General features: G+C 31.4%; 21 non-coding genes and 10 pseudogenes across 21 annotated transcripts; all 31 read right to left on the bottom strand.

The window, feature by feature from the left end:
- Positions 1-3: 3 nt before the first annotated feature.
- On the bottom strand, positions 4-122 carry LOC149703105 (5S ribosomal RNA; annotated as a pseudogene).
- Positions 123-481: 359 nt separating this feature from the next.
- On the bottom strand, positions 482-600 carry LOC149703104 (5S ribosomal RNA; annotated as a pseudogene).
- A 548-nt stretch (positions 601-1,148) lies between these two features.
- On the bottom strand, positions 1,149-1,267 carry LOC149703103 (5S ribosomal RNA). The gene has a single exon (XR_016381981.1). It is a non-coding gene; the product is annotated as a 5S ribosomal RNA (ribosomal RNA).
- Positions 1,268-1,604: 337 nt separating this feature from the next.
- LOC149703102 (5S ribosomal RNA) lies at positions 1,605-1,723 on the bottom strand. The gene has a single exon (XR_016382049.1). It is a non-coding gene; the product is annotated as a 5S ribosomal RNA (ribosomal RNA).
- A 779-nt stretch (positions 1,724-2,502) lies between these two features.
- On the bottom strand, positions 2,503-2,621 carry LOC149703101 (5S ribosomal RNA). Its single transcript, XR_016382048.1, has one exon. It is a non-coding gene; the product is annotated as a 5S ribosomal RNA (ribosomal RNA).
- A 4,741-nt stretch (positions 2,622-7,362) lies between these two features.
- On the bottom strand, positions 7,363-7,481 carry LOC149703100 (5S ribosomal RNA). Its single transcript, XR_016381976.1, has one exon. It is a non-coding gene; the product is annotated as a 5S ribosomal RNA (ribosomal RNA).
- A 387-nt stretch (positions 7,482-7,868) lies between these two features.
- LOC149703099 (5S ribosomal RNA) lies at positions 7,869-7,987 on the bottom strand (annotated as a pseudogene).
- Positions 7,988-8,607: 620 nt separating this feature from the next.
- Positions 8,608-8,726, bottom strand: LOC149703098 (5S ribosomal RNA). Its single transcript, XR_016381980.1, has one exon. It is a non-coding gene; the product is annotated as a 5S ribosomal RNA (ribosomal RNA).
- A 2,181-nt stretch (positions 8,727-10,907) lies between these two features.
- LOC149703097 (5S ribosomal RNA) lies at positions 10,908-11,026 on the bottom strand. The gene has a single exon (XR_016382046.1). It is a non-coding gene; the product is annotated as a 5S ribosomal RNA (ribosomal RNA).
- An 837-nt stretch (positions 11,027-11,863) lies between these two features.
- On the bottom strand, positions 11,864-11,982 carry LOC149703096 (5S ribosomal RNA; annotated as a pseudogene).
- A 489-nt stretch (positions 11,983-12,471) lies between these two features.
- LOC149703095 (5S ribosomal RNA) lies at positions 12,472-12,590 on the bottom strand (annotated as a pseudogene).
- Positions 12,591-12,949: 359 nt separating this feature from the next.
- LOC149703094 (5S ribosomal RNA) lies at positions 12,950-13,068 on the bottom strand (annotated as a pseudogene).
- Positions 13,069-13,616: 548 nt separating this feature from the next.
- LOC149703093 (5S ribosomal RNA) lies at positions 13,617-13,735 on the bottom strand. The gene has a single exon (XR_016381979.1). It is a non-coding gene; the product is annotated as a 5S ribosomal RNA (ribosomal RNA).
- A 337-nt stretch (positions 13,736-14,072) lies between these two features.
- Positions 14,073-14,191, bottom strand: LOC149703092 (5S ribosomal RNA). The gene has a single exon (XR_016382045.1). It is a non-coding gene; the product is annotated as a 5S ribosomal RNA (ribosomal RNA).
- A 779-nt stretch (positions 14,192-14,970) lies between these two features.
- Positions 14,971-15,089, bottom strand: LOC149703091 (5S ribosomal RNA). Its single transcript, XR_016382044.1, has one exon. It is a non-coding gene; the product is annotated as a 5S ribosomal RNA (ribosomal RNA).
- A 358-nt stretch (positions 15,090-15,447) lies between these two features.
- On the bottom strand, positions 15,448-15,566 carry LOC149703090 (5S ribosomal RNA). Its single transcript, XR_016381975.1, has one exon. It is a non-coding gene; the product is annotated as a 5S ribosomal RNA (ribosomal RNA).
- Positions 15,567-15,953: 387 nt separating this feature from the next.
- On the bottom strand, positions 15,954-16,072 carry LOC149703089 (5S ribosomal RNA; annotated as a pseudogene).
- Positions 16,073-16,692: 620 nt separating this feature from the next.
- LOC149703088 (5S ribosomal RNA) lies at positions 16,693-16,811 on the bottom strand. The gene has a single exon (XR_016381978.1). It is a non-coding gene; the product is annotated as a 5S ribosomal RNA (ribosomal RNA).
- Positions 16,812-18,991: 2,180 nt separating this feature from the next.
- Positions 18,992-19,110, bottom strand: LOC149703087 (5S ribosomal RNA). Its single transcript, XR_016382043.1, has one exon. It is a non-coding gene; the product is annotated as a 5S ribosomal RNA (ribosomal RNA).
- Positions 19,111-19,947: 837 nt separating this feature from the next.
- LOC149703086 (5S ribosomal RNA) lies at positions 19,948-20,066 on the bottom strand. The gene has a single exon (XR_016381965.1). It is a non-coding gene; the product is annotated as a 5S ribosomal RNA (ribosomal RNA).
- A 525-nt stretch (positions 20,067-20,591) lies between these two features.
- On the bottom strand, positions 20,592-20,710 carry LOC149703085 (5S ribosomal RNA). Its single transcript, XR_016381951.1, has one exon. It is a non-coding gene; the product is annotated as a 5S ribosomal RNA (ribosomal RNA).
- A 631-nt stretch (positions 20,711-21,341) lies between these two features.
- LOC149703084 (5S ribosomal RNA) lies at positions 21,342-21,460 on the bottom strand (annotated as a pseudogene).
- Positions 21,461-22,147: 687 nt separating this feature from the next.
- LOC149703083 (5S ribosomal RNA) lies at positions 22,148-22,266 on the bottom strand. The gene has a single exon (XR_016382042.1). It is a non-coding gene; the product is annotated as a 5S ribosomal RNA (ribosomal RNA).
- A 513-nt stretch (positions 22,267-22,779) lies between these two features.
- LOC149703082 (5S ribosomal RNA) lies at positions 22,780-22,898 on the bottom strand (annotated as a pseudogene).
- Positions 22,899-23,512: 614 nt separating this feature from the next.
- On the bottom strand, positions 23,513-23,631 carry LOC149703081 (5S ribosomal RNA; annotated as a pseudogene).
- A 599-nt stretch (positions 23,632-24,230) lies between these two features.
- On the bottom strand, positions 24,231-24,349 carry LOC149703080 (5S ribosomal RNA). Its single transcript, XR_016382041.1, has one exon. It is a non-coding gene; the product is annotated as a 5S ribosomal RNA (ribosomal RNA).
- A 475-nt stretch (positions 24,350-24,824) lies between these two features.
- LOC149703079 (5S ribosomal RNA) lies at positions 24,825-24,943 on the bottom strand. Its single transcript, XR_016381950.1, has one exon. It is a non-coding gene; the product is annotated as a 5S ribosomal RNA (ribosomal RNA).
- Positions 24,944-25,281: 338 nt separating this feature from the next.
- Positions 25,282-25,400, bottom strand: LOC149703078 (5S ribosomal RNA). The gene has a single exon (XR_016381949.1). It is a non-coding gene; the product is annotated as a 5S ribosomal RNA (ribosomal RNA).
- Positions 25,401-25,840: 440 nt separating this feature from the next.
- On the bottom strand, positions 25,841-25,959 carry LOC149703077 (5S ribosomal RNA). Its single transcript, XR_016382007.1, has one exon. It is a non-coding gene; the product is annotated as a 5S ribosomal RNA (ribosomal RNA).
- Positions 25,960-26,296: 337 nt separating this feature from the next.
- Positions 26,297-26,415, bottom strand: LOC149703076 (5S ribosomal RNA). The gene has a single exon (XR_016382040.1). It is a non-coding gene; the product is annotated as a 5S ribosomal RNA (ribosomal RNA).
- Positions 26,416-27,114: 699 nt separating this feature from the next.
- LOC149703075 (5S ribosomal RNA) lies at positions 27,115-27,233 on the bottom strand. The gene has a single exon (XR_016382039.1). It is a non-coding gene; the product is annotated as a 5S ribosomal RNA (ribosomal RNA).
- Positions 27,234-27,381: the final 148 nt, after the last annotated feature.

Below are 27,381 nucleotides of genomic sequence, written 5' to 3'. Positions count from 1 at the left end.
AAATACCAACGGTACGCAGTGTTCCCAGGTGGTCTCCCTCCCAAGTACAGACTGCGCTCGACGCTGCTTAACTTCGGTGATCGGACGAGAACCGTTGTATTCAGCATGACATGGCCGTTGCCGTCAAAATGAGTTCAAATTTGAGATCTAAAACTAATCTGGCATAATTTCCTTATTGCGTAAGAGCTATACAAATTAGATACATGTCCAGTTTTAAAAAAATAATCTACTTTAGATACATGTCCAGTATTAAAAACATAATCTACTTTATTTTCAAAATTAATCTACTTTAATTTTTAAACTAATCTACTTTAATTCTTAAACTAATCTACTTTAATTTTTAAACTAATCTCCTTTAATTTTAAAACTAATCTACATTCATTTACAAAATTAATCTTCTTTAATTTAAAAAACTAGTCCACTTTAATTAAGAATTTAATCTGTTTCAATTTTAAAATAATATTTTGAATCAAGATAAAAAAGCCAACGGCACGCAGTGTTCCCAGGTGGTCTCCCTCCCAAGTACAGACTGCGCTCGACGCTGCTTAACTTCGGTGATCGGACGAGAACCGTTGTATTCAGCATGACATGGCCGTTGCCGTCAAAATGAGTTCAAATTTGAGATCTAAAACTAATCTGGCATAATTTCCTTATTGCGTAAGAGCTATACAAATTAGATACATGTCCAGTTTTAAAAAAATAATCTACTTTAGATACATGTCCAGTTTTAAAAAAATAATCTACTTTAGATACATGTCCAGTTTAAAAAAAATAATCTACTTTAGATACATGTCCAGTTTTAAAAAAATAATCTACTTTAGATACATGTCCAGTTTAAAAAAAATAATCTACTTTAGATACATGTCCAGTTTTAAAAACATAATCTACCTTAATTTCAAAACTAATCTACTTTAATTTTTAAACTAATCTACTTTAATTTTTAAAATAATCTACTTTAATTTTTAAACTAATCTACTTTAATTTTTAAACTAATCTACTTTAATTTTTAAACTAATCTCCTTTAATTTTTAAACTAATCTACATTCATTTACAAAATTAATCTTCTTTAATTTAAAAAAATTAGTCCACTTTATTTAAGAATTTAATCTGTTTTAATTTTAAAATATAATTTTGAATCAAAATAAAAAAGCCTACGACACGCAGTGTTCCCAGGTGGTCTCCCTCCCAAGTACTGACTGCGCTCGACGCTGTTTAACTTCGGTGATCGGACGAGAACCGGTGTATTCAGCGTGATATGGCCGTTGCCGTCAGAAGGAGTTCAAATTTGAGATTTAAAACTAATCTGGCATAATTCCCTTATTGCGTAAGAGCTAAACAAATTAGACACATGTCCAGTTTTAAAAAATAATCTACTTTAGATACATGTCCAGTATTAAAAACATAATCTACTTTATTTTCAAAATTAATCTACTTTAATTTTTAAACTAATCTACATTAATTTTAAAACTAATCTCCTTTAATTTTAAAACTAATCTACATTCATTTACAAAATTAATCTTCTTTAATTTAAAAAACTAGTCCACTTTATTTAAGAATTTATTCTGTTTTAATTTTAAAATAATATTTTGAATCAAGATAAAAAAAGCCAACGGCACGCAGTGTTCCCAGGTGGTCTCCCTCCCAAGTACTGACTGCGCTCGACGCTGCTTAACTTCGGTGATCGGACGAGAACCGGTGTATTCAGCGTGATATGGCCGTTGCCGTCAGAAGGAGTTCAAATTTGAGATTTAAAACTAATTTGGCATAATTCCCTTATTGCGTAAGAGCTAAACAAATTAGATACATGTCCAGTTTTAAAAAAAATAATCTACTTTAGATACATGTCCAGTTTTAAAAAAATAATCTACTATAGATACATGTCCAGTTTTAAAAACATAATTTACTTTAATTTCAAAATTAATCTACTTTATTTTCAAAATTAATCTCCTTTAATTTTAAAACTAATCTACATTCATTTACAAAATTATTGCGTAAGAGCTAAACAAATTAGATACATGTCCAGTTTTAGAAAAATAATCTACTTTAATTTCAAAATTAATCTCCTTTAATTTTAAAACTAATCTACATTCATTTACAAAATTATTGCGTAAGAGCTAAACAAATTAGATACATGTCCAGTTTTATAAAAATAATCTACTTTAGATACATGTCCAGTTTTAAAAAAATAATCTACTTTAGATACATGTCCAGTTTAAAAAAATAATCTTCTTTAGATACATGTCCAGTTTTAAAAACATAATCTACTTTAATTTCAAAACTAATCTACTTTAATTTTTAAACTAATCTACTTTAATTTTTAAACTAATCTACTTTAATTTTTAAACTAAACTACTTTAATTTTTAAACTAATCTCCTTTAATTTTTAAACTAATCTACATTCATTTACAAAATTAATCTTCTTTAATTTAAAAAATTAGTCCACTTTATTTAAGAATTTAATCTCCTTTAATTTTAAAATATAATTTTGAATCAAAATAAAAAAGCCAACGGCACGCAGTGTTCCCAGGTGGTCTCCCTCCCAAGTACTGACTGCGCTCGACGCTGCTTAACTTCGGTGATCGGACGAGAACCGGTGTATTCAGCGTGATATGGCCGTTGCCGTCAGAAGGATTTCAAATTTGAGATTTAAAACTAATTTGGCATAATTCCCTTATTGCGTAAGAGCTAAACAAATTAGACACATGTCCAGTTTTAAAAAATAATCTACTTTAGATACATGTCCAGTATTAAAAACATAATCTACTTTATTTTCAAAATTAATCTACTTTAATTTTTAAACTAATCTACTTTAATTCTTAAACTAATCTACTTTAATTTTTAAACTAATCTCCTTTAATTTTAAAACTAATCTACATTCATTTACAAAATTAATCTTCTTTAATTTAAAAAACTAGTGTTGTAAATTAGAGATAATACCGGTTGTTTTTTATCTATATCCAGATTCTATTTTCTATACTTGTGTTTTTTATGCATCGCGGTCATTGCTGTAATCTTTATTTTTTATCGCGATGCCTTAACTATATAACCGGATAACATTCCGATAACGTTTGTCAGTTCTCAGTCGTCAGTTCCTAGTTATCTGTTCTCAAATGTCAGTAGCGTTCCCGGATATTAACTAAAATGTTTTACTTAAATTAATAAAGAGTTTATAACCAGTTAAACCCAGAGTCGTTCTTGCGTCAAACAACAACAGGTTATGGGCCCAGCACGCTTCCACTGCGCAAAGGTTTAGAAGTCATAAGAAGTTCAACGCCGGGAAGATTATCCTTTAAGGTGCGGAGTCAAACGGAGAATGGCCGGAAATCACCTGGGACGAATCGAGACGTTAACTAAGGATAATTATGATACCTGGAAAATGCAAGTGGAAGCCCTGCTTCAAAAGAACGACCTCTGGGAGTACGTAGATGGAACTTCAACGAGGCCAACTCCGGTGCGGGGAACGGAAGGAAACGCCCAGGCGGTCGCTACCTGGGACAGTAATGATCGGAAAGCAAGAGCGGACCTAATCTTGTCGATCAGTCCGTCGGAGTTGAAGCAAGTAAAGAATTGCACCACCTCACGGGAACTATGGAAGAAGCTCGAATCCATCTACCAGTCCAGTGGACCTGCCCGGAAAGCGACGCTGCTGAAGAAACTGACCCTCAAGAAAATGAAAGAGGGAGAAGATGTTCGGGACCACGTCCGAGAATTCTTCGACGCAGTAGACAAGTTGGCTGACATGGGAGTAGCTGTAAACGACGACCTCCTGGCCATTATGTTGTTATACAGTCTACCAGAATCGTACGAGAACTTCCGGTGCGCAATAGAGTCCAGGGATACGTTACCTGATCCGGAAGCCTTAAAAATAAAGATCCTGGAGGAATCGGACGCCAAGCAATCTAAAGAAGACGAACCCGTGCAGAATGCGATGATGGGCAGTAGGGGTAGAGGAAGAGGTTCACGTGGACGAGGAAGCACGACCTTCAAGTACAAGTGTCATGGATGCAGGAAACCCGGCCACAAGGTAGCCGATTGCCCCGACAGAAACCATGGTTCAGGCATAAGAACCAGAAAGAAGGAAAACGCCCATCATGTACTGGCAGAAAATTTGGCCGGGGAAGAATTCGCATTGCACCTGAAGGCTTATCACGATTCCTGGTGCCTGGACAGCGGAGCCACCTCGCATATGACTTCCAGCAGAGACTGTTTCAACGTTTACGAAGAGACCACGAAATCTTTAAACCTGGCCACTGCAGAGTCAACGAAGATACGAGGTGTTGGCGAAGTAAAAGTACACGCAACGAATGGCAGCGACAATCGAATTCTTCGCCTGGAACGAGCCCTTCATGTCCCGGATTTAAGAACAAATCTCCTATCCATTGCCAAGATGACAGACAAAGGACGTGAGGTCATATTCAAGAAGTCGCAGGCCTGGATTAAGACGGCAACCGGGGAAGTGATTGCAGTTGCTGACAGAGTTGGAGACCTTTATTTCCTGAGAAAGGCTGAAGAAACGGTCCATGCAGTGCAATCGGAAATAAAGCCTAGAAGCAACCTGGAAAACTGGCATTTCCTACTCGGTCACTTAAACGAGAGAAGTTTAAAGGAAATGGCCCGGAAGAATTTGGCTACGGGACTCAACATTGAAAAAGATGGGAGCCTGGGAATCTGCCAAATCTGTATCAAAGGAAAGCAATCGAAGGAGCCGTTCCCGAAAACCGAAGATAGCCGAACCTCGCATGTCCTGGAAATAGTACACTCTGACGTATGCGGCCCGATGAGAGTAACGTCGATGAGTGGAGCCAAGTACATCGTCGTTTTCACTGATGATTATTCCCGGTGGAGTGAAGTCAGTTTCTTAAAACACAAGAGCGAAGTGTTGAAAGCCTTCAAAGAATTCAAGCAACGAGCTGAAGTGGAAACCGGGAGAAAAATCAAGACCTTGCAGTCCGACAACGGAACCGAATACTGCAACAATGAATTCGACAGATTCCTGAAAGACTCTGGGATAAAAAGAAGGCTCACCGTACCATACACCCCGGAACAGAATGGCATTGCCGAAAGAAAGAACAGAACACTCCTGGATATGGCCCGATGTATGATGATACAAGCGCAACTTCCACCATCATTCTGGGCAGAAGCGATGGCCACGGCTAACTACATTCGAAACCGTTGTCCTTCCCGGAGCATAAATGGAGAAGTACCATTTACCAGATGGACCGGAAAGAAGCCATCCCTGCAACATTTGAAGATTTTTGGCGACAAAGCTTTGCTGTTGGACGAAGATAAAAGGAAGGGGAAGTTTGCAGCCAGGAGCAAAGAATGCGTTTTCATCGGCTATTCTGAAGTCTCGAAGGCCTATCGACTCTGGGTTCCGTCCGAGAAGCAAATTTACCGAAGTCGAAATGTCAAGTTTCTGGGAGAATTTAATAAACAAGGCGGATATGATGATTTCGTCACTCCAGAAGTAAACCTGAAATACGGAGGCAAAGCTAAAGGCGAAATCGAAATCCCGGCCACTACACACGCTGTAAAACCGCCAGGAAGAGAAGAATTCAAAGAAGTCAAAAAGGAGTTCAAAGATGAAACCCCGGAAGAACCTAATGCCCAGGAAAACGAGGACGTCTTTGAAGAACCGTCAGAAACCCTCGTTCTGAAGAAAGGTCCCGGAAGACCGAGGAAAATAAGAACTGGAGTACCCGGACGACCGAAGAAATCATTCAACATGATTCCGAGCGTCTCAGAAGAGTCTAATGAAGAGGCTACTGACGAGCAAGAAACCCTGTCCGATGAGTCAGCAAACCTAGCCATCTTGTCAGAACCTTTGTCCATGAAGCAAGCCCTGGCTTCTCCGTACGCAAACGACTGGAGGAAAGCAGTAACGGAAGAGTTCGTTTCGCTTATCAAGTGCGAAACCTGGGACATCGTTGATTGTCCGGAAAACCAAAAGGTCCTTGGAAATCGTTTAGTCTTCCGAACGAAGTACTTACCCAGCGGAGAAGTAGAGAAAAGGAAAGCCAGGCTCGTAGCGAAAGGTTTTGCCCAGAGACCAGGGATCGACTACCAGGAGACGTTTGCACCCGTCATTAGATCCAGCTCAATAAGACTGCTTATGGCACTTGCTGTGGAAAACGGTTTGGAAGTCCACCAAATGGATGTCGTCACGGCCTATCTTAATGGCGAACTCGAGGAAGAAATATATATGGTCGTCCCGGAAGGATTAACAGAATCCCTCGAAGAAATCGTCAAGTCAACCCGGTTCGACAAGTCAATCGTTGCCAGAGCAAAGAAATGGACCAGCGACCTGGAAGAAGAGGGACATAAAGTCTGTCGCATCAAGAAATATGGCGTATTCAGTCAGCGCATTGAGCCAGTTCAACACAAGTTATGACGAAACTCATTGGATTGCCGGGAAAAGAGTTCTGAGATACCTGAAGAGAACTCTTCATCATGGGTTGCTTTATCGGAAGACCGGATTGCAAATCCAGGGTTTCGTTGACGCAGACTATGGCGGTTGCCCGAAAGATAGAAAGTCATATACTGGATATGTCTTCAAACTAGCCGGCGCTGCAGTATCCTGGGAAGCAAGGAAACAGCGAACCGTTGCCTTATCCAGTACAGAAGCAGAATATATGGCGATGTCCGACGCAACCAAGGAAGCCATATATCTCAAAGGACTTCTCAACGAACTTGGAGTATCAGTTCAGGCGATCGAGCTGTACAACGACAACCAGGGTGCCCAGAAACTCGTTCAGAATCCTGTTTTCCATGCCAGAACGAAGCACATTGACATCCGGCACCACTTCATTCGAGACACCTACGACCAGGGACATATAGCCTTGCGGTATCTACCAACAGAGGAAATGCCAGCTGACATCTGTACGAAGAGCCTGTTCCGTCCGAAGCATCTCCTCTGCGTCAAAGCTCTTGGACTGGAAATAATTAAATGACCACCCCCTGGATAGAAGATTGAAACCACCGATATTAAGAGGGACTGTTGTAAATTAGAGATAATACCGGTTGTTTTTTATCTATATCCAGATTCTATTTTCTATACTTGTGTTTTTTATGCATCGCGGTCATTGCTGTAATCTTTATTTTTTATCGCGATGCCTTAACTATATAACCGGATAACATTCCGATAACGTTTGTCAGTTCTCAGTCGTCAGTTCCTAGTTATCTGTTCTCAAATGTCAGTAGCGTTCCCGGATATTAACTAAAATGTTTTACTTAAATTAATAAAGAGTTTATAACCAGTTAAACCCAGAGTCGTTCTTGCGTCAAACAACAACAACTAGTCCACTTTAATTAAGAATTTAATCTGTTTCAATTTTAAAATAATATTTTGAATCAAGATAAAAAAGCCAACGGCACGCAGTGTTCCCAGATGGTCTCCCTCCCAAGTACTGACTGCGCTCGACGCTGCTTAACTTCGGTGATCGGACGAGATCCGGTGTATTCAGCGTGATATGGCCGTTGCCGTCAGAAGGAGTTCAAATTTGAGATTTCAACTAATTTGGCATAATTCCCATATTGCGTAAGAGCTAAACAAATTAGATACATGTCCAGTTTTAAAAAAATAATCTACTTTAGATACATGTCCAGTATTAAAAAAAATAATCTACTTTAGATACATGTCCAGTTTTAAAAAAATAATCTACTAAAGATACATGTCCAGTTTTAAAAACATAATCTACTTTAATTTCAAAATTAATCTACTTTAATTTCAAAATTAATCTACTTTAATTTTAAAACTAATCTACATTCATTTACAAAATTAATCTTCTTTAATTTAAAAAACTAGTCCACTTTATTTAAGAATTTAATCTGTTTCAATTTTAAAATAATATTTTGAATCAAGATAAAAAAGCCAACGGCACGCAGTGTTCCCAGGTGGTCTCCCTCCCAAGTACAGACTGCGCTCGACGCTGCTTAACTTCGGTGATCGGACGAGAACCGTTGTATTCAGCATGACATTGCCGTTGCCGTCAAAATGAGTTCAAATTTGAGATCTAAAACTAATCTGGCATAATTTCCTTATTGCGTAAGAGCTATACAAATTAGATACATGTCCAGTTTTAAAAAAATAATCTACTTTAGATACATGTCCAGTTTTAAAAAAATAATCTACTTTAGATACATGTCCAGTTTAAAAAAAATAATCTACTTTAGATACATGTCCAGTTTTAAAAAAATAATCTACTTTAGATACATGTCCAGTTTAAAAAAAATAATCTACTTTAGATACATGTCCAGTTTTAAAAAAATAATCTACTTTAGATACATGTCCAGTTTAAAAAAAATAATCTACTTTAGATACATGTCCAGTTTTAAAAACATAATCTACCTTAATTTCAAAACTAATCTACTTTAATTTTTAAACTAATCTACTTTAATTTTTAAAATAATCTACTTTAATTTTTAAACTAATCTACTTTAATTTTTAAACTAATCTACTTTAATTTTTAAACTAATCTACTTTAATTTTTAAACTAATCTACATTCATTTACAAAATTAATCTTCTTTAATTTAAAAAAATTAGTCCACTTTATTTAAGAATTTAATCTGTTTTAATTTTAAAATATAATTTTGAATCAAAATAAAAAAGCCTACGACACGCAGTGTTCCCAGGTGGTCTCCCTCCCAAGTACTGACTGCGCTCGACGCTGTTTAACTTCGGTGATCGGACGAGAACCGGTGTATTCAGCGTGATATGGCCGTTGCCGTCAGAAGGAGTTCAAATTTGAGATTTAAAACTAATCTGGCATAATTCCCTTATTGCGTAAGAGCTAAACAAATTATATAAAAAAGGACTTGGTTTGCCCAAGCCTAAAAAACAAAACGATAAGAGTTTTTTCCAGTTGACTGAAGCGCGGATATTTTATTTTTCTATATAATTTTAAAGACAATCTGTATTTTACTACTCTTTAATTCAATCTCCTGATTTTACTGGTAATGGATTTATTTCCTATAAATTAATTGAAATAAAATATCTTATCTCAGATTTTTCAACAACAATTCCATTTTCGTAAAAATTTTATCATGATAAATCTGAGATAAGTAATATTTTATTTCAATTAATTTATAGGAAATAAATCCATTACCAGTAAAATCAGGAGATTGAATTAAAGAGTAGTAAAATACAGATTGTCTTTAAAATTATATAGAAAAATAAAATATCCGCGCTTCAGTCAACTGGAAAAAACTCTTATCGTTTTGTTTTTTAGGCTTGGGCAAACCAAGTCCTTTTTTATATAATATCTGTTCCTTCAGTCTTTATTTGTATTAATCTATTATAAAATAATATTTGCCTAAAATGCGAAATTTTTCACTTCTAGGGCGAGGTTAAAAATGGTGCTTCTACTAATTCTTAAATGATACGGCTCACAATTCGTTTTAGAACCCGAGCTTTATAGTCAACTTCAAAACAAACCTGCCACGATTTTTAAACTATCAAAGCCGTATCTTTTACAGTCCACTTTACGATTGCAATTATCCATGACATTGCGTGCACTGCCCTTGTACGTTTACAGTGATTGGCACCGTGGACAGTTATTTTAATTAAAATACCTAGGCCACAGGTCCAGTTTTAAAAATATCCTTATTTCCAGCACTGATCCATCTATCCTTCCAGCTTTTACAATCACCCATTGCACTCAATAGTCTGCCTAAGCATGGATTTATAATAGAAACTTACGCTTCCTGGATATTTCACTCACCTTAAAACGCGCACAACATTTATTCCTCGTCTGAAATAGTACCAGCCTGGCACGCGCGTTTGTGACGTAGAATTTGAGGCAAATTCAGAGGGGGGTTGAAGTTTTTCACGTGATCGAGTTCTAATTTTGAATAGTGCGCGCGAAATTATTATTAGAAAAGCGCGCGCGCACGCGCGCCGAAAGAAAAAAGTTTCCCTCAATTTCTACGTCATCAGCCCCCTCAGTCCCCACCCGCGCGAATTTTTGTGACATAAATGTGTTTAAAACCATATGCCTTACTGAAGGCTACAGGGAAATATCCATGAAGCGTAAGCTTCTATTATAAATCCATGGCCTAAGTAAGGCAACTTAAACCTTGGTCGAAACTAACATCTAAAATATAAATTAAAAAGGTATCTTAAGTATAGAATTTCAACCGAGACACATAATTAAACGAAAATTAGACCCGCCAGAGAAGTTTTTAATAAATATAGTGTTATATTTATTGAAAAATAGGCAAAATTGAAGAATAGCCCCTGCTCGTGATTTTTTTTTTTGTTTTTGTTTTTTCCGATGTAGTTTGAGTTAAAGTTTCAAGGCGGTGAAATGGCAAATTAGCGTCGTCTACTGTAGAGTAACGAACAATTAGCGTCGTCTGCTGTAGAATAATCTTTTGAGGTATTTACATTTTTAATTAAATTAACATACTTAGACTTAATTAAATTTGATGAAACTTGAAAAAGGCACACCTTGAATAGTTACTTGTTAATTTAAAAGTATTCCGAAAGCTAACTTCGATGTAGTTTTTAAATGATTCGATGTACAGGAGCACCAAAAACCCCATGTTATTCCTATGGGAAAATCGGCGAAAATCTGTGAATTTTCATTTAACATTACGGGAGGGTGTGGGATCTTATCTAGAAGGGCCTACCGGCCCTCTAGAATTAGACACATGTCCAGTTTTAAAAAATAATCTACTTTAGATACATGTCCAGTATTAAAAACATAATCTACTTTATTTTCAAAATTAATCTACTTTAATTTTTAAACTAATCTACATTAATTTTAAAACTAATCTCCTTTAATTTTAAAACTAATCTACATTCATTTACAAAATTAATCTTCTTTAATTTAAAAAACTAGTCCACTTTATTTAAGAATTTATTCTGTTTTAATTTTAAAATAATATTTTGAATCAAGATAAAAAAAGCCAACGGCACGCAGTGTTCCCAGGTGGTCTCCCTCCCAAGTACTGACTGCGCTCGACGCTGCTTAACTTCGGTGATCGGACGAGAACCGGTGTATTCAGCGTGATATGGCCGTTGCCGTCAGAAGGAGTTCAAATTTGAGATTTAAAACTAATTTGGCATAATTCCCTTATTGCGTAAGAGCTAAACAAATTAGATACATGTCCAGTTTTAAAAAAATAATCTACTTTAGATACATGTCCAGTTTTAAAAAAAATAATCTACTTTAGATACATGTCCAGTTTTAAAAAAATAATCTACTATAGATACATGTCCAGTTTAAAAACATAATTTACTTTAATTTCAAAATTAATCTACTTTATTTTCAAAATTAATCTCCTTTAATTTTAAAACTAATCTACATTCATTTACAAAATTATTGCGTAAGAGCTAAACAAATTAGATACATGTCCAGTTTTAGAAAAATAATCTACTTTAATTTCAAAATTAATCTCCTTTAATTTTAAAACTAATCTACATTCATTTACAAAATTATTGCGTAAGAGCTAAACAAATTAGATACATGTCCAGTTTTAAAAAAATAATCTACTTTAGATACATGTCCAGTTTTAAAAAAATAATCTACTTTAGATACATGTCCAGTTTAAAAAAAATAATCTTCTTTAGATACATGTCCAGTTTTAAAAACATAATCTACTTTAATTTCAAAACTAATCTACTTTAATTTTTAAACTAATCTACTTTAATTTTTAAACTAATCTACTTTAATTTTTAAACTAATCTACTTTAATTTTTAAACTAAACTACTTTAATTTTTAAACTAATCTCCTTTAATTTTTAAACTAATCTACATTCATTTACAAAATTAATCTTCTTTAATTTAAAAAATTAGTCCACTTTATTTAAGAATTTAATCTGCTTTAATTTTAAAATATAATTTTGAATCAAAATAAAAAAGCCAACGGCACGCAGTGTTCCCAGGTGGTCTCCCTCCCAAGTACAGACTGCGCTCGACGCTGCTTAACTTCGGTGATCGGACGAGAACCGTTGTATTCAGCATGATATGGCCGTTGCCGTCAGAAGGAGTTCAAATTTGAGATTTAAAACTAATCTGGCATAATTTCCTTATTGCGTAAGAGCTAAACAAATTAGATACATGTCCAGTTTTAAAAAAATAATCTACTTTAGATACATGTCCAGTTTTAAAAAAATAATCTACTTTAGATACATGTCCAGTTTTAAAAAAATAATCTACTTTAGATACATGTCCAGTTTAAAAAAATAATCTACTTTAGATACATGTCCAGTTTTAAAAACATAATCTACCTTAATTTCAAAACTAATCTACTTTAATTTTTAAACTAATCTACTTTAATTTTTAAACTAATCTACTTTAATTTTTAAACTAATCTACTTTAATTTTTAAACTAATCTCCTTTAATTTTTAAACTAATCTACATTCATTTACAAAATTAATCTTCTTTAATTTAAAAAAATTAGTCCACTTTATTTAAGAATTTAATCTGTTTTAATTTTAAAATATAATTTTGAATCAAAATAAAAATACCAACGGTACGCAGTGTTCCCAGGTGGTCTCCCTCCCAAGTACAGACTGCGCTCGACGCTGCTTAACTTCGGTGATCGGACGAGAACCGTTGTATTCAGCATGACATGGCCGTTGCCGTCAAAATGAGTTCAAATTTGAGATCTAAAACTAATCTGGCATAATTTCCTTATTGCGTAAGAGCTATACAAATTAGATACATGTCCAGTTTTAAAAAAATAATCTACTTTAGATACATGTCCAGTATTAAAAACATAATCTACTTTATTTTCAAAATTAATCTACTTTAATTTTTAAACTAATCTACTTTAATTCTTAAACTAATCTACTTTAATTTTTAAACTAATCTCCTTTAATTTTAAAACTAATCTACATTCATTTACAAAATTAATCTTCTTTAATTTAAAAAACTAGTCCACTTTAATTAAGAATTTAATCTGTTTCAATTTTAAAATAATATTTTGAATCAAGATAAAAAAGCCAACGGCACGCAGTGTTCCCAGGTGGTCTCCCTCCCAAGTACAGACTGCGCTCGACGCTGCTTAACTTCGGTGATCGGACGAGAACCGTTGTATTCAGCATGACATGGCCGTTGCCGTCAAAATGAGTTCAAATTTGAGATCTAAAACTAATCTGGCATAATTTCCTTATTGCGTAAGAGCTATACAAATTAGATACATGTCCAGTTTTAAAAAAATAATCTACTTTAGATACATGTCCAGTTTTAAAAAAATAATCTACTTTAGATACATGTCCAGTTTAAAAAAAATAATCTACTTTAGATACATGTCCAGTTTTAAAAAAATAATCTACTTTAGATACATGTCCAGTTTAAAAAAAATAATCTACTTTAGATACATGTCCAGTTTTAAAAACATAATCTACCTTAATTTCAAAACTAATCTACTTTAATTTTTAAACTAATCTACTTTAATTTTTAAAATAATCTACTTTAATTTTTAAACTAATCTACTTTAATTTTTAAACTAATCTACTTTAATTTTTAAACTAATCTCCTTTAATTTTTAAACTAATCTACATTCATTTACAAAATTAATCTTCTTTAATTTAAAAAAATTAGTCCACTTTATTTAAGAATTTAATCTGTTTTAATTTTAAAATATAATTTTGAATCAAAATAAAAAAGCCTACGACACGCAGTGTTCCCAGGTGGTCTCCCTCCCAAGTACTGACTGCGCTCGACGCTGTTTAACTTCGGTGATCGGACGAGAACCGGTGTATTCAGCGTGATATGGCCGTTGCCGTCAGAAGGAGTTCAAATTTGAGATTTAAAACTAATCTGGCATAATTCCCTTATTGCGTAAGAGCTAAACAAATTAGACACATGTCCAGTTTTAAAAAATAATCTACTTTAGATACATGTCCAGTATTAAAAACATAATCTACTTTATTTTCAAAATTAATCTACTTTAATTTTTAAACTAATCTACATTAATTTTAAAACTAATCTCCTTTAATTTTAAAACTAATCTACATTCATTTACAAAATTAATCTTCTTTAATTTAAAAAACTAGTCCACTTTATTTAAGAATTTATTCTGTTTTAATTTTAAAATAATATTTTGAATCAAGATAAAAAAAGCCAACGGCACGCAGTGTTCCCAGGTGGTCTCCCTCCCAAGTACTGACTGCGCTCGACGCTGCTTAACTTCGGTGATCGGACGAGAACCGGTGTATTCAGCGTGATATGGCCGTTGCCGTCAGAAGGAGTTCAAATTTGAGATTTAAAACTAATTTGGCATAATTCCCTTATTGCGTAAGAGCTAAACAAATTAGATACATGTCCAGTTTTAAAAAAAATAATCTACTTTAGATACATGTCCAGTTTTAAAAAAATAATCTACTATAGATACATGTCCAGTTTTAAAAACATAATTTACTTTAATTTCAAAATTAATCTACTTTATTTTCAAAATTAATCTCCTTTAATTTTAAAACTAATCTACATTCATTTACAAAATTATTGCGTAAGAGCTAAACAAATTAGATACATGTCCAGTTTTAGAAAAATAATCTACTTTAATTTCAAAATTAATCTCCTTTAATTTTAAAACTAATCTACATTCATTTACAAAATTATTGCGTAAGAGCTAAACAAATTAGATACATGTCCAGTTTTATAAAAATAATCTACTTTAGATACATGTCCAGTTTTAAAAAAATAATCTACTTTAGATACATGTCCAGTTTAAAAAAATAATCTTCTTTAGATACATGTCCAGTTTTAAAAACATAATCTACTTTAATTTCAAAACTAATCTACTTTAATTTTTAAACTAATCTACTTTAATTTTTAAACTAATCTACTTTAATTTTTAAACTAAACTACTTTAATTTTTAAACTAATCTCCTTTAATTTTTAAACTAATCTACATTCATTTACAAAATTAATCTTCTTTAATTTAAAAAATTAGTCCACTTTATTTAAGAATTTAATCTCCTTTAATTTTAAAATATAATTTTGAATCAAAATAAAAAAGCCAACGGCACGCAGTGTTCCCAGGTGGTCTCCCTCCCAAGTACTGACTGCGCTCGACGCTGCTTAACTTCGGTGATCGGACGAGAACCGGTGTATTCAGCGTGATATGGCCGTTGCCGTCAGAAGGATTTCAAATTTGAGATTTAAAACTAATTTGGCATAATTCCCTTATTGCGTAAGAGCTAAACAAATTAGACACATGTCCAGTTTTAAAAAATAATCTACTTTAGATACATGTCCAGTATTAAAAACATAATCTACTTTATTTTCAAAATTAATCTACTTTAATTTTTAAACTAATCTACTTTAATTCTTAAACTAATCTACTTTAATTTTTAAACTAATCTCCTTTAATTTTAAAACTAATCTACATTCATTTACAAAATTAATCTTCTTTAATTTAAAAAACTAGTCCACTTTAATTAAGAATTTAATCTGTTTCAATTTTAAAATAATATTTTGAATCAAGATAAAAAAGCCAACGGCACGCAGTGTTCCCAGATGGTCTCCCTCCCAAGTACTGACTGCGCTCGACGCTGCTTAACTTCGGTGATCGGACGAGATCCGGTGTATTCAGCGTGATATGGCCGTTGCCGTCAGAAGGAGTTCAAATTTGAGATTTCAACTAATTTGGCATAATTCCCATATTGCGTAAGAGCTAAACAAATTAGATACATGTCCAGTTTTAAAAAAATAATCTACTTTAGATACATGTCCAGTATTAAAAAAAATAATCTACTTTAGATACATGTCCAGTTTTAAAAAAATAATCTACTAAAGATACATGTCCAGTTTTAAAAACATAATCTACTTTAATTTCAAAATTAATCTACTTTAATTTCAAAATTAATCTACTTTAATTTTAAAACTAATCTACATTCATTTACAAAATTAATCTTCTTTAATTTAAAAAACTAGTCCACTTTATTTAAGAATTTAATCTGTTTCAATTTTAAAATAATATTTTGAATCAAGATAAAAAAGCCAACGGCACGCAGTGTTCCCAGGTGGTCTCCCTCCCAAGTACAGACTGCGCTCGACGCTGCTTAACTTCGGTGATCGGACGAGAACCGTTGTATTCAGCATGACATTGCCGTTGCCGTCAAAATGAGTTCAAATTTGAGATCTAAAACTAATCTGGCATAATTTCCTTATTGCGTAAGAGCTATACAAATTAGATACATGTCCAGTTTTAAAAAAATAATCTACTTTAGATACATGTCCAGTTTTAAAAAAATAATCTACTTTAGATACATGTCCAGTTTAAAAAAAATAATCTACTTTAGATACATGTCCAGTTTTAAAAAAATAATCTACTTTAGATACATGTCCAGTTTAAAAAAAATAATCTACTTTAGATACATGTCCAGTTTTAAAAAAATAATCTACTTTAGATACATGTCCAGTTTAAAAAAAATAATCTACTTTAGATACATGTCCAGTTTTAAAAACATAATCTACCTTAATTTCAAAACTAATCTACTTTAATTTTTAAACTAATCTACTTTAATTTTTAAAATAATCTACTTTAATTTTTAAACTAATCTACTTTAATTTTTAAACTAATCTACTTTAATTTTTAAACTAATCTACTTTAATTTTTAAACTAATCTACATTCATTTACAAAATTAATCTTCTTTAATTTAAAAAAATTAGTCCACTTTATTTAAGAATTTAATCTGTTTTAATTTTAAAATATAATTTTGAATCAAAATAAAAAAGCCTACGACACGCAGTGTTCCCAGGTGGTCTCCCTCCCAAGTACTGACTGCGCTCGACGCTGTTTAACTTCGGTGATCGGACGAGAACCGGTGTATTCAGCGTGATATGGCCGTTGCCGTCAGAAGGAGTTCAAATTTGAGATTTAAAACTAATCTGGCATAATTCCCTTATTGCGTAAGAGCTAAACAAATTATATAAAAAAGGACTTGGTTTGCCCAAGCCTAAAAAACAAAACGATAAGAGTTTTTTCCAGTTGACTGAAGCGCGGATATTTTATTTTTCTATATAATTTTAAAGACAATCTGTATTTTACTACTCTTTAATTCAATCTCCTGATTTTACTGGTAATGGATTTATTTCCTATAAATTAATTGAAATAAAATATCTTATCTCAGATTTTTCAACAACAATTCCATTTTCGTAAAAATTTTATCATGATAAATCTGAGATAAGTAATATTTTATTTCAATTAATTTATAGGAAATAAATCCATTACCAGTAAAATCAGGAGATTGAATTAAAGAGTAGTAAAATACAGATTGTCTTTAAAATTATATAGAAAAATAAAATATCCGCGCTTCAGTCAACTGGAAAAAACTCTTATCGTTTTGTTTTTTAGGCTTGGGCAAACCAAGTCCTTTTTTATATAATATCTGTTCCTTCAGTCTTTATTTGTATTAATCTATTATAAAATAATATTTGCCTAAAATGCGAAATTTTTCACTTCTAGGGCGAGGTTAAAAATGGTGCTTCTACTAATTCTTAAATGATACGGCTCACAATTCGTTTTAGAACCCGAGCTTTATAGTCAACTTCAAAACAAACCTGCCACGATTTTTAAACTATCAAAGCCGTATCTTTTACAGTCCACTTTACGATTGCAATTATCCATGACATTGCGTGCACTGCCCTTGTACGTTTACAGTGATTGGCACCGTGGACAGTTATTTTAATTAAAATACCTAGGCCACAGGTCCAGTTTTAAAAATATCCTTATTTCCAGCACTGATCCATCTATCCTTCCAGCTTTTACAATCACCCATTGCACTCAATAGTCTGCCTAAGCATGGATTTATAATAGAAACTTACGCTTCCTGGATATTTCACTCACCTTAAAACGCGCACAACATTTATTCCTCGTCTGAAATAGTACCAGCCTGGCACGCGCGTTTGTGACGTAGAATTTGAGGCAAATTCAGAGGGGGGTTGAAGTTTTTCACGTGATCGAGTTCTAATTTTGAATAGTGCGCGCGAAATTATTATTAGAAAAGCGCGCGCGCACGCGCGCCGAAAGAAAAAAGTTTCCCTCAATTTCTACGTCATCAGCCCCCTCAGTCCCCACCCGCGCGAATTTTTGTGACATAAATGTGTTTAAAACCATATGCCTTACTGAAGGCTACAGGGAAATATCCATGAAGCGTAAGCTTCTATTATAAATCCATGGCCTAAGTAAGGCAACTTAAACCTTGGTCGAAACTAACATCTAAAATATAAATTAAAAAGGTATCTTAAGTATAGAATTTCAACCGAGACACATAATTAAACGAAAATTAGACCCGCCAGAGAAGTTTTTAATAAATATAGTGTTATATTTATTGAAAAATAGGCAAAATTGAAGAATAGCCCCTGCTCGTGATTTTTTTTTTGTTTTTGTTTTTTCCGATGTAGTTTGAGTTAAAGTTTCAAGGCGGTGAAATGGCAAATTAGCGTCGTCTACTGTAGAGTAACGAACAATTAGCGTCGTCTGCTGTAGAATAATCTTTTGAGGTATTTACATTTTTAATTAAATTAACATACTTAGACTTAATTAAATTTGATGAAACTTGAAAAAGGCACACCTTGAATAGTTACTTGTTAATTTAAAAGTATTCCGAAAGCTAACTTCGATGTAGTTTTTAAATGATTCGATGTACAGGAGCACCAAAAACCCCATGTTATTCCTATGGGAAAATCGGCGAAAATCTGTGAATTTTCATTTAACATTACGGGAGGGTGTGGGATCTTATCTAGAAGGGCCTACCGGCCCTCTAGAATTAGACACATGTCCAGTTTTAAAAAATAATCTACTTTAGATACATGTCCAGTATTAAAAACATAATCTACTTTATTTTCAAAATTAATCTACTTTAATTTTTAAACTAATCTACATTAATTTTAAAACTAATCTCCTTTAATTTTAAAACTAATCTACATTCATTTACAAAATTAATCTTCTTTAATTTAAAAAACTAGTCCACTTTATTTAAGAATTTATTCTGTTTTAATTTTAAAATAATATTTTGAATCAAGATAAAAAAAGCCAACGGCACGCAGTGTTCCCAGGTGGTCTCCCTCCCAAGTACTGACTGCGCTCGACGCTGCTTAACTTCGGTGATCGGACGAGAACCGGTGTATTCAGCGTGATATGGCCGTTGCCGTCAGAAGGAGTTCAAATTTGAGATTTAAAACTAATTTGGCATAATTCCCTTATTGCGTAAGAGCTAAACAAATTAGATACATGTCCAGTTTTAAAAAAATAATCTACTTTAGATACATGTCCAGTTTTAAAAAAAATAATCTACTTTAGATACATGTCCAGTTTTAAAAAAATAATCTACTATAGATACATGTCCAGTTTAAAAACATAATTTACTTTAATTTCAAAATTAATCTACTTTATTTTCAAAATTAATCTCCTTTAATTTTAAAACTAATCTACATTCATTTACAAAATTATTGCGTAAGAGCTAAACAAATTAGATACATGTCCAGTTTTAGAAAAATAATCTACTTTAATTTCAAAATTAATCTCCTTTAATTTTAAAACTAATCTACATTCATTTACAAAATTATTGCGTAAGAGCTAAACAAATTAGATACATGTCCAGTTTTAAAAAAATAATCTACTTTAGATACATGTCCAGTTTTAAAAAAATAATCTACTTTAGATACATGTCCAGTTTAAAAAAAATAATCTTCTTTAGATACATGTCCAGTTTTAAAAACATAATCTACTTTAATTTCAAAACTAATCTACTTTAATTTTTAAACTAATCTACTTTAATTTTTAAACTAATCTACTTTAATTTTTAAACTAATCTACTTTAATTTTTAAACTAAACTACTTTAATTTTTAAACTAATCTCCTTTAATTTTTAAACTAATCTACATTCATTTACAAAATTAATCTTCTTTAATTTAAAAAATTAGTCCACTTTATTTAAGAATTTAATCTGCTTTAATTTTAAAATATAATTTTGAATCAAAATAAAAAAGCCAACGGCACGCAGTGTTCCCAGGTGGTCTCCCTCCCAAGTAATGACTGCGCTCGACGCTGCTTAACTTCGGTGATCGGACGAGAACCGGTGTATTCAGCGTGATATGGCCGTTGCCGTCAGAAGGAGTTCAAATTTGAGATTTCAACTAATTTGGCATAATTCCCATATTGCGTAAGAGCTAAACAAATTAGATACATGTCCAGTTTTAAAAAAATAATCTACTTTAGATACATGTCCAGTATTAAAAAAAATAATCTACTTTAGATACATGTCCAGTTTTAAAAAAATAATCTACTAAAGATACATGTCCAGTTTTAAAAACATAATCTACTTTAATTTCAAAATTAATCTACTTTAATTTCAAAATTAATCTACTTTAATTTCAAAATTAATCTACTTTAATTTTAAAACTAATCTATATTCATTTACAAAATTATTGCGTAAGAGCTAAACAAATTAGATACATGTCCAGTTTTAGAAAAATAATCTACTTTAATTTCAAAATTAATCTCCTTTAATTTTAAAACTAATCTACATTCATTTACAAAATTAATCTTCTTTAATTTAAAAAACTAGTCCACTTTAATTAAGAATTTAATCTGTTTTAATTTTAAAATAATATTTTGAATCAAGATAAAAAAGCCAACGGCACGCAGTGTTCCCAGGTGGTCTCCCTCCCAAGTACTGACTGCGCTCGACGCTGCTTAACCTCGGTGATCGGACGAGAACCGGTGTATTCAGCGTGATATGGCCGTTGCCGTCAGATGGAGTTCAAATTTGAGATTTCAACTAATTTGGCATAATTGGCCATATGTCTAATCAGCGCCACTAGCGGATGGTCTGAGAATTACTCCCATAGAGACTAGGTATATTTAAGCGGGTTTGCAGAATTTCCGCCAGGTGGCTCGAACGCCGCGCCATCTGACGGAAATTCTGCAAACCCGCTTAAATATACCTAGACTCTATGGGAGTAGTTTTCAGACCATCCGCTAGTGGCGCTGATTAGACATATGGCCAATTCCCATATTGCGTAAGAGCTAAACAAATTAGATACATGTCCAGTTTTAAAAAAATAATCTACTTTAGATACATGTCCAGTTTAAAAAAAATAATCTACTTTAGATACATGTCCAGTTTTAAAAACATAATCTACCTTAATTTCAAAACTAATCTACTTTAATTTTTAAACTAATCTACTTGAATTTTTAAACTAATCTACTTTAATTTTTAAACTAATCTACTTTAATTTTTAAACTAATCTCCTTTAATTTTTAAACTAATCTACATTCATTTACAAAATTAATCTTCTTTAATTTAAAAAAATTGTCCACTTTATTTAAGAATTTAATCTGTTTTAATTTTAAAATATAATTTTGAATCAAAATAAAAATACCAACGGTACGCAGTGTTCCCAGGTGGTCTCCCTCCCAAGTACAGACTGCGCTCGACGCTGCTTAACTTCGGTGATCGGACGAGAACCGTTGTATTCAGCATGACATGGCCGTTGCCGTCAAAAGGAGTTCAAATTTGAGATCTAAAACTAATCTGGCATAATTTCCTTATTGCGTAAGAGCTATACAAATTAGATACATGTCCAGTTTTAAAAAAATAATCTACTTTAGATACATGTCCAGTTTTAAAAAAATAATCTACTTTAGATACATGTCCAGTTTAAAAAAAATAATCTACTTTAGATACATGTCCAGTTTTAAAAAAATAATCTACTTTAGATACATGTCCAGTTTTAAAAACATAATCTACTTAAAGTTCAAAACTAATCTACTTTAATTTTTAAACTAATCTACTTTAATTTTTAAACTAATCTACTTTAATTTTTAAACTAATCTACTTTAATTTTTAAACTAATCTACTTTAATTTTTAAACTAATCTACTTTAATTTTTAAACTAATCTACTTTAATTTTTAAACTAATCTACTTTAATTTTTAAACTAATCTACTTTAATTTTTAAACTAATCTACTTTAATTTTTAAACTAATCTACTTTAATTTTTAAACTAATCTACTTTAATTTTTAAACTAATCTACTTTAATTTTTAAACTAATCTCCTTTAATTTTTAAACTAATCTACATTCATTTACAAAATTAGTCTTCTTTAATTTAAAAAATTAGTCCACTTTATTTAAGAATTTAGTCTGTTTTAATTTTAAAATATAATTTTGAATCAAAATAAAAAAGCCAACGGCACGCAGTGTTCCCAGGTGGTCTCCCTCCCAAGTACTGACTGCGCTCGACGCTGCTTAACTTCGGTGATCGGACGAGAACCGGTGTATTCAGCGTGATATGGCCGTTGCCGTCAGAAGGAGTTCAAATTTGAGATTTAAAACTAATTTGGCATAATTCCCTTATTGCGTAAGAGCTAAACAAATTAGATACATGTCCAGTTTTAAAAAAAAATCTACTTCAGATACATGTCCAGTTTTAGAAAAATAATCTACTTTAGATACATGTCCAGTTTTAAAAAATAAACTACTTTAGATACATGTCCAGTTTAAAAAAAATAATCTACTTTATTAGATACATGTCCAGTTTTAAAAACATAATCTACCTTAATTTCAAAACTAATCTACTTTAATTTTTAAACTAATCTACTTTAATTTTTAAACTAATCTACTTTAATTTTTAAACTAATCTACTTTAATTTTTAAACTAATCTACTTTAATTTTTAAACTAATCTCCTTTAATTTTTAAACTAATCTACATTCATTTACAAAATTAATCTTCTTTAATTTAAAAAAATTAGTCCACTTTATTTAAGAATTTAATCTGTTTTAATTTTAAAATATAATTTTGAATCAAAATAAAAATACCAACGGTACGCAGTGTTCCCAGGTGGTCTCCCTCCCAAGTACAGACTGCGCTCGACGCTGCTTAACTTCGGTGATCGGACGAGAACCGTTGTATTCAGCATGACATGGCCGTTGCCGTCAAAAGGAGTTCAAATTTGAGATCTAAAACTAATCTGGCATAATTTCCTTATTGCGTAAGAGCTATACAAATTAGATACATGTCCAGTTTTAAAAAAATAATCTACTTTAGATACATGTCCAGTTTTAAAAAAATAATCTACTTTAGATACATGTCCAGTTTAAAAAAAATAATCTACTTTAGATACATGTCCAGTTTTAAAAAAATAATCTAATTTAGATACATGTCCAGTTTAAAAAAAATAATCTACTTTAGATACATGTCCAGTTTGAAAAACATAATCTACCTTAATTTCAAAACTAATCTACTTTAATTTTTAAACTAATCTACTTTAATTTTTAAAATAATCTACTTTAATTTTTAAACTAATGTACTTTAATTTTTAAACTAATGTACTTTAATTTTTAAACTAATGTACTTTAATTTTTAAACTAATCTACTTTAATTTTTAAACTAATCTCCTTTAATTTTTAAACTAATCTCCTTTAATTTTTAAACTAATCTACATTCATTTACAAAATTAATCTTCTTTAATTTAAAAAAATTAGTCCACTTTATTTAAGAATTTAATCTGTTTTAATTTTAAAATATAATTTTGAATCAAAATAAAAATACCAACGGTACGCAGTGTTCCCAGGTGGTCTCCCTCCCAAGTACAGACTGCGCTCGACGCTGCTTAACTTCGGTGATCGGACGAGAACCGTTGTATTCAGCATGACATGGCCGTTGCCGTCAAAATGAGTTCAAATTTGAGATCTAAAACTAATCTGGCATAATTTCCTTATTGCGTAAGAGCTATACAAATTAGATACATGTCCAGTTTTAAAAAAATAATCTACTTTAGATACATGTCCAGTTTTAAAAAAATAATCTACTTTAGATACATGTCCAGTTTAAAAAAAATAATCTACTTTAGATACATGTCCAGTTTAAAAAAAATAATCTACTTTAGATACATGTCCAGTTTTAAAAACATAATCTACTTAAAGTTCAAAACTAATCTACTTTAATTTTTAAACTAATCTACTTTAATTTTTAAACTAATCTACTTTAATTTTTAAACTAATCTACTTTAATTTTTAAACTAATCTACTTTAATTTTTAAACTAATCTACTTTAATTTTTAAACTAATCTACTTTAATTTTTAAACGAATCTACTTTAATTTTTAAACTAATCTACTTTAATTTTTAAACTAATCTCCTTTAATTTTTAAACTAATCTACATTCATTTACAAAATTAATTTTCTTTAATTTAAAAAATTAGTCCACTTTATTTAAGAATTTAGTCTGTTTTAATTTTAAAATATAATTTTGAATCAAAATAAAAAAGCCAACGGCACGCAGTGTTCCCAGGTGGTCTCCCTCCCAAGTACTGACTGCGCTCGACGCTGCTTAACTTCGGTGATCGGACGAGAACCGGTGTATTCAGCGTGATATGGCCGTTGCCGTCAGAAGGAGTTCAAATTTGAGATTTAAAACTAATTTGGCATAATTCCCTTATTGCGTAAGAGCTAAACAAATTAGATACATGTCCAGTTTTAAAAAGAAAATCTACTTCAGATACATGTCCAGTTTTAAAAAAATAATCTACTTTAGATACATGTCCAGTTTAAAAAAAATAATCTTCTTTAGATACATGTCCAGTTTTAAAAACATAATCTACTTTAATTTCAAAACTAATCTACTTTAATTTTTAAACTAATCTACTTTAATTTTTAAACTAATCTACTTTAATTTTTAAACTAATCTACTTTAATTTTTAAACTAAACTACTTTAATTTTTAAACTAATCTCCTTTAATTTTTAAACTAATCTACATTCATTTACAAAATTAATCTTCTTTAATTTAAAAAATTAGTCCACTTTATTTAAGAATTTAATCTGCTTTAATTTTAAAATATAATTTTGAATCAAAATAAAAAAGCCAACGGCACGCAGTGTTCCCTGGTGGTCTCCCTCCCAAGTACTGACTGCGCTCGACGCTGCTTAACTTCGGTGATCGGACGAGAACCGGTGTATTCAGCGTGATATGGCCGTTGCCGTCAAAAGGATTTCAAATTTGAGATTTAAAACTAATTTGGCATAATTCCCTTATTGCGTAAGAGCTAAACAAATTAGACACATGTCCAGTTTTAAAAAATAATCTACTTTAGATACATGTCATGTATTAAAAACATAATCTACTTTATTTTCAAAATTAATCTACTTTAATTTTTAAACTAATCTACTTTAATTTTAAAACTAATCTCCTTTAATTTTAAAACTAATCTACATTCATATTCAAAATTAATGTTCTTTAATTTAAAAAAACTACTCCACTTTAATTAAGAATTGAATCTGTTTTAATTTAAAAATATTATTTTGAATCAAGATAAAAGAAGCCAACGGCACGCAGTATTCCCAGGTGGTCTCCCTCCCAAGTACTGACTGCGCTCGACGCTGCTTAACTTCGGTGATCGGACGAGAACCGGTGTATTCAGCGTGATATGGCCGTTGCCGTCAGAAGGAGTTCAAATTTGAGATTTAAAACTAATTTGGCATAATTCCCTTATTGCGTAAGAGCTAAACAAATTAGATACATGTCCAGTTTTAAAAAAAAAATCTACTTCAGATACATGTCCAGTTTAAAAAAAATAATCTACTTTAGATACATGTCCAGTTTTAAAAACATAATCTACCTTAATTTCAAAACTAATCTACTTTAATTTTTAAACTAATCTACTTTAATTTTTAAACTAATCTACTTTAATTTTTAAACTAATCTACTTTAATTTTTAAACTAATCTACTTTAATTTTTAAACTAATCTCCTTTAATTTTTAAACTAATCTACATTCATTTACAAAATTAATCTTCTTTAATTTAAAAAAATTAGTCCACTTTATTTAAGAATTTAATCTGTTTTAATTTTAAAATATAATTTTGAATCAAAATAAAAAAGCCAACGACACGCAGTGTTCCCAGGTGGTCTCCCTCCCAAGTACTGACTGCGCTCGACGCTGTTTAACTTTGGTGATCGGACGAGAACCGGTGTATTCAGCGTGATATGGCCGTTGCCGTCAGAAGGAGTTCAAATTTGAGATTTAAAACTGATCTGGCATAATTCCCTTATTGCGTAAGAGCTAAACAAATTAGACACATGTCCAGTTTTAAAAAATAATCTACTTTAGATACATGTCCAGTATTAAAAACATAATCTACTTTATTTTCAAAATTAATCTACTTTAATTTTTAAACTAATCTACATTAATTTTAAAACTAATCTCCTTTAATTTTAAAACTAATCTACATTCATTTACAAAATTAATCTTCTTTAATTTAAAAAACTAGTCCACTTTATTTAAGAATTTATTCTGTTTTAATTTTAAAATAATATTTTGAATCAAGATAAAAAAAGCCAACGGCACGCAGTGTTCCCAGGTGGTCTCCCTCCCAAGTACTGACTGCGCTCGACGCTGCTTAACTTCGGTGATCGGACGAGAACCGGTGTATTCAGCGTGATATGGCCGTTGCCGTCAGAAGGAGTTCAAATTTGAGATTTAAAACTAATTTGGCATAATTCCCTTATTGCGTAAGAGCTAAACAAATTAGATAAATGTCCAGTTTTAAAAAAATAATCTACTTTAGATACATGTCCAGTTTTAAAAAAATAATCTACTTTAGATACATGTCCAGTTTTAAAAAAATAATCTACTATAGATACATGTCCAGTTTTAAAAACATAATTTACTTTAATTTCAAAACTAATCTACTTTATTTTCAAAATTAATCTCCTTTAATTTTAAAACTAATCTACATTCATTTACAAAATTATTGCGTAAGAGCTAAACAAATTAGATACATGTCTAGTTTTAAAAAAATAATCTACTTTAGATACATGTCCAGTTTTAAAAAAATAATCTACTTTAGATACATGTCCAGTTTAAAAAAAATAATCTTCTTTAGATACATGTCCAGTTTTAAAAACATAATCTACTTTAATTTCAAAACTAATCTACTTTAATTTTTAAACTAATCTACTTTAATTTTTAAACTAATCTACTTTAATTTTTAAACTAAACTACTTTAATTTTTAAACTAATCTCCTTTAATTTTAAAACTAATCTACATTCATTTACAAAATTAATCTTCTTTAATTTAAAAAACTAGTCCACTTTAATTAAGAATTTAATCTGTTTTAATTTTAAAATATTATTTTGAATCAAAATAAAAAAGCCAACGGCACGCAGTGTTCCCAGGTGGTCTCCCTCCCAAGTACTGACTGCGCTCGACGCTGCTTAACTTCGGTGATCGGACGAGAACCGGTGTATTCAGCGTGATATGGCCGTTGCCGTCAGAAGGAGTTCAAATTTGAGATTTAAAACTAATTTGGCATAATTCCCTTATTGCGTAAGAGCTAAACAAATTAGACACATGTCCAGTTTTAAAAAATAATCTACTTTAGATACATGTCAAGTATTAAAAACATAATCTACTTTAT

This window comes from Phalangium opilio, unplaced genomic scaffold, assembly GCF_054372755.1.
Source record: "Phalangium opilio isolate 3A_F unplaced genomic scaffold, DU_Popi_V2 ptg000017l_1, whole genome shotgun sequence".
NCBI classification, from domain to species: Eukaryota; Metazoa; Arthropoda; class Arachnida; order Opiliones; family Phalangiidae; genus Phalangium; species Phalangium opilio.
This window is presented reverse-complemented; position numbering and strand designations above follow the sequence as displayed.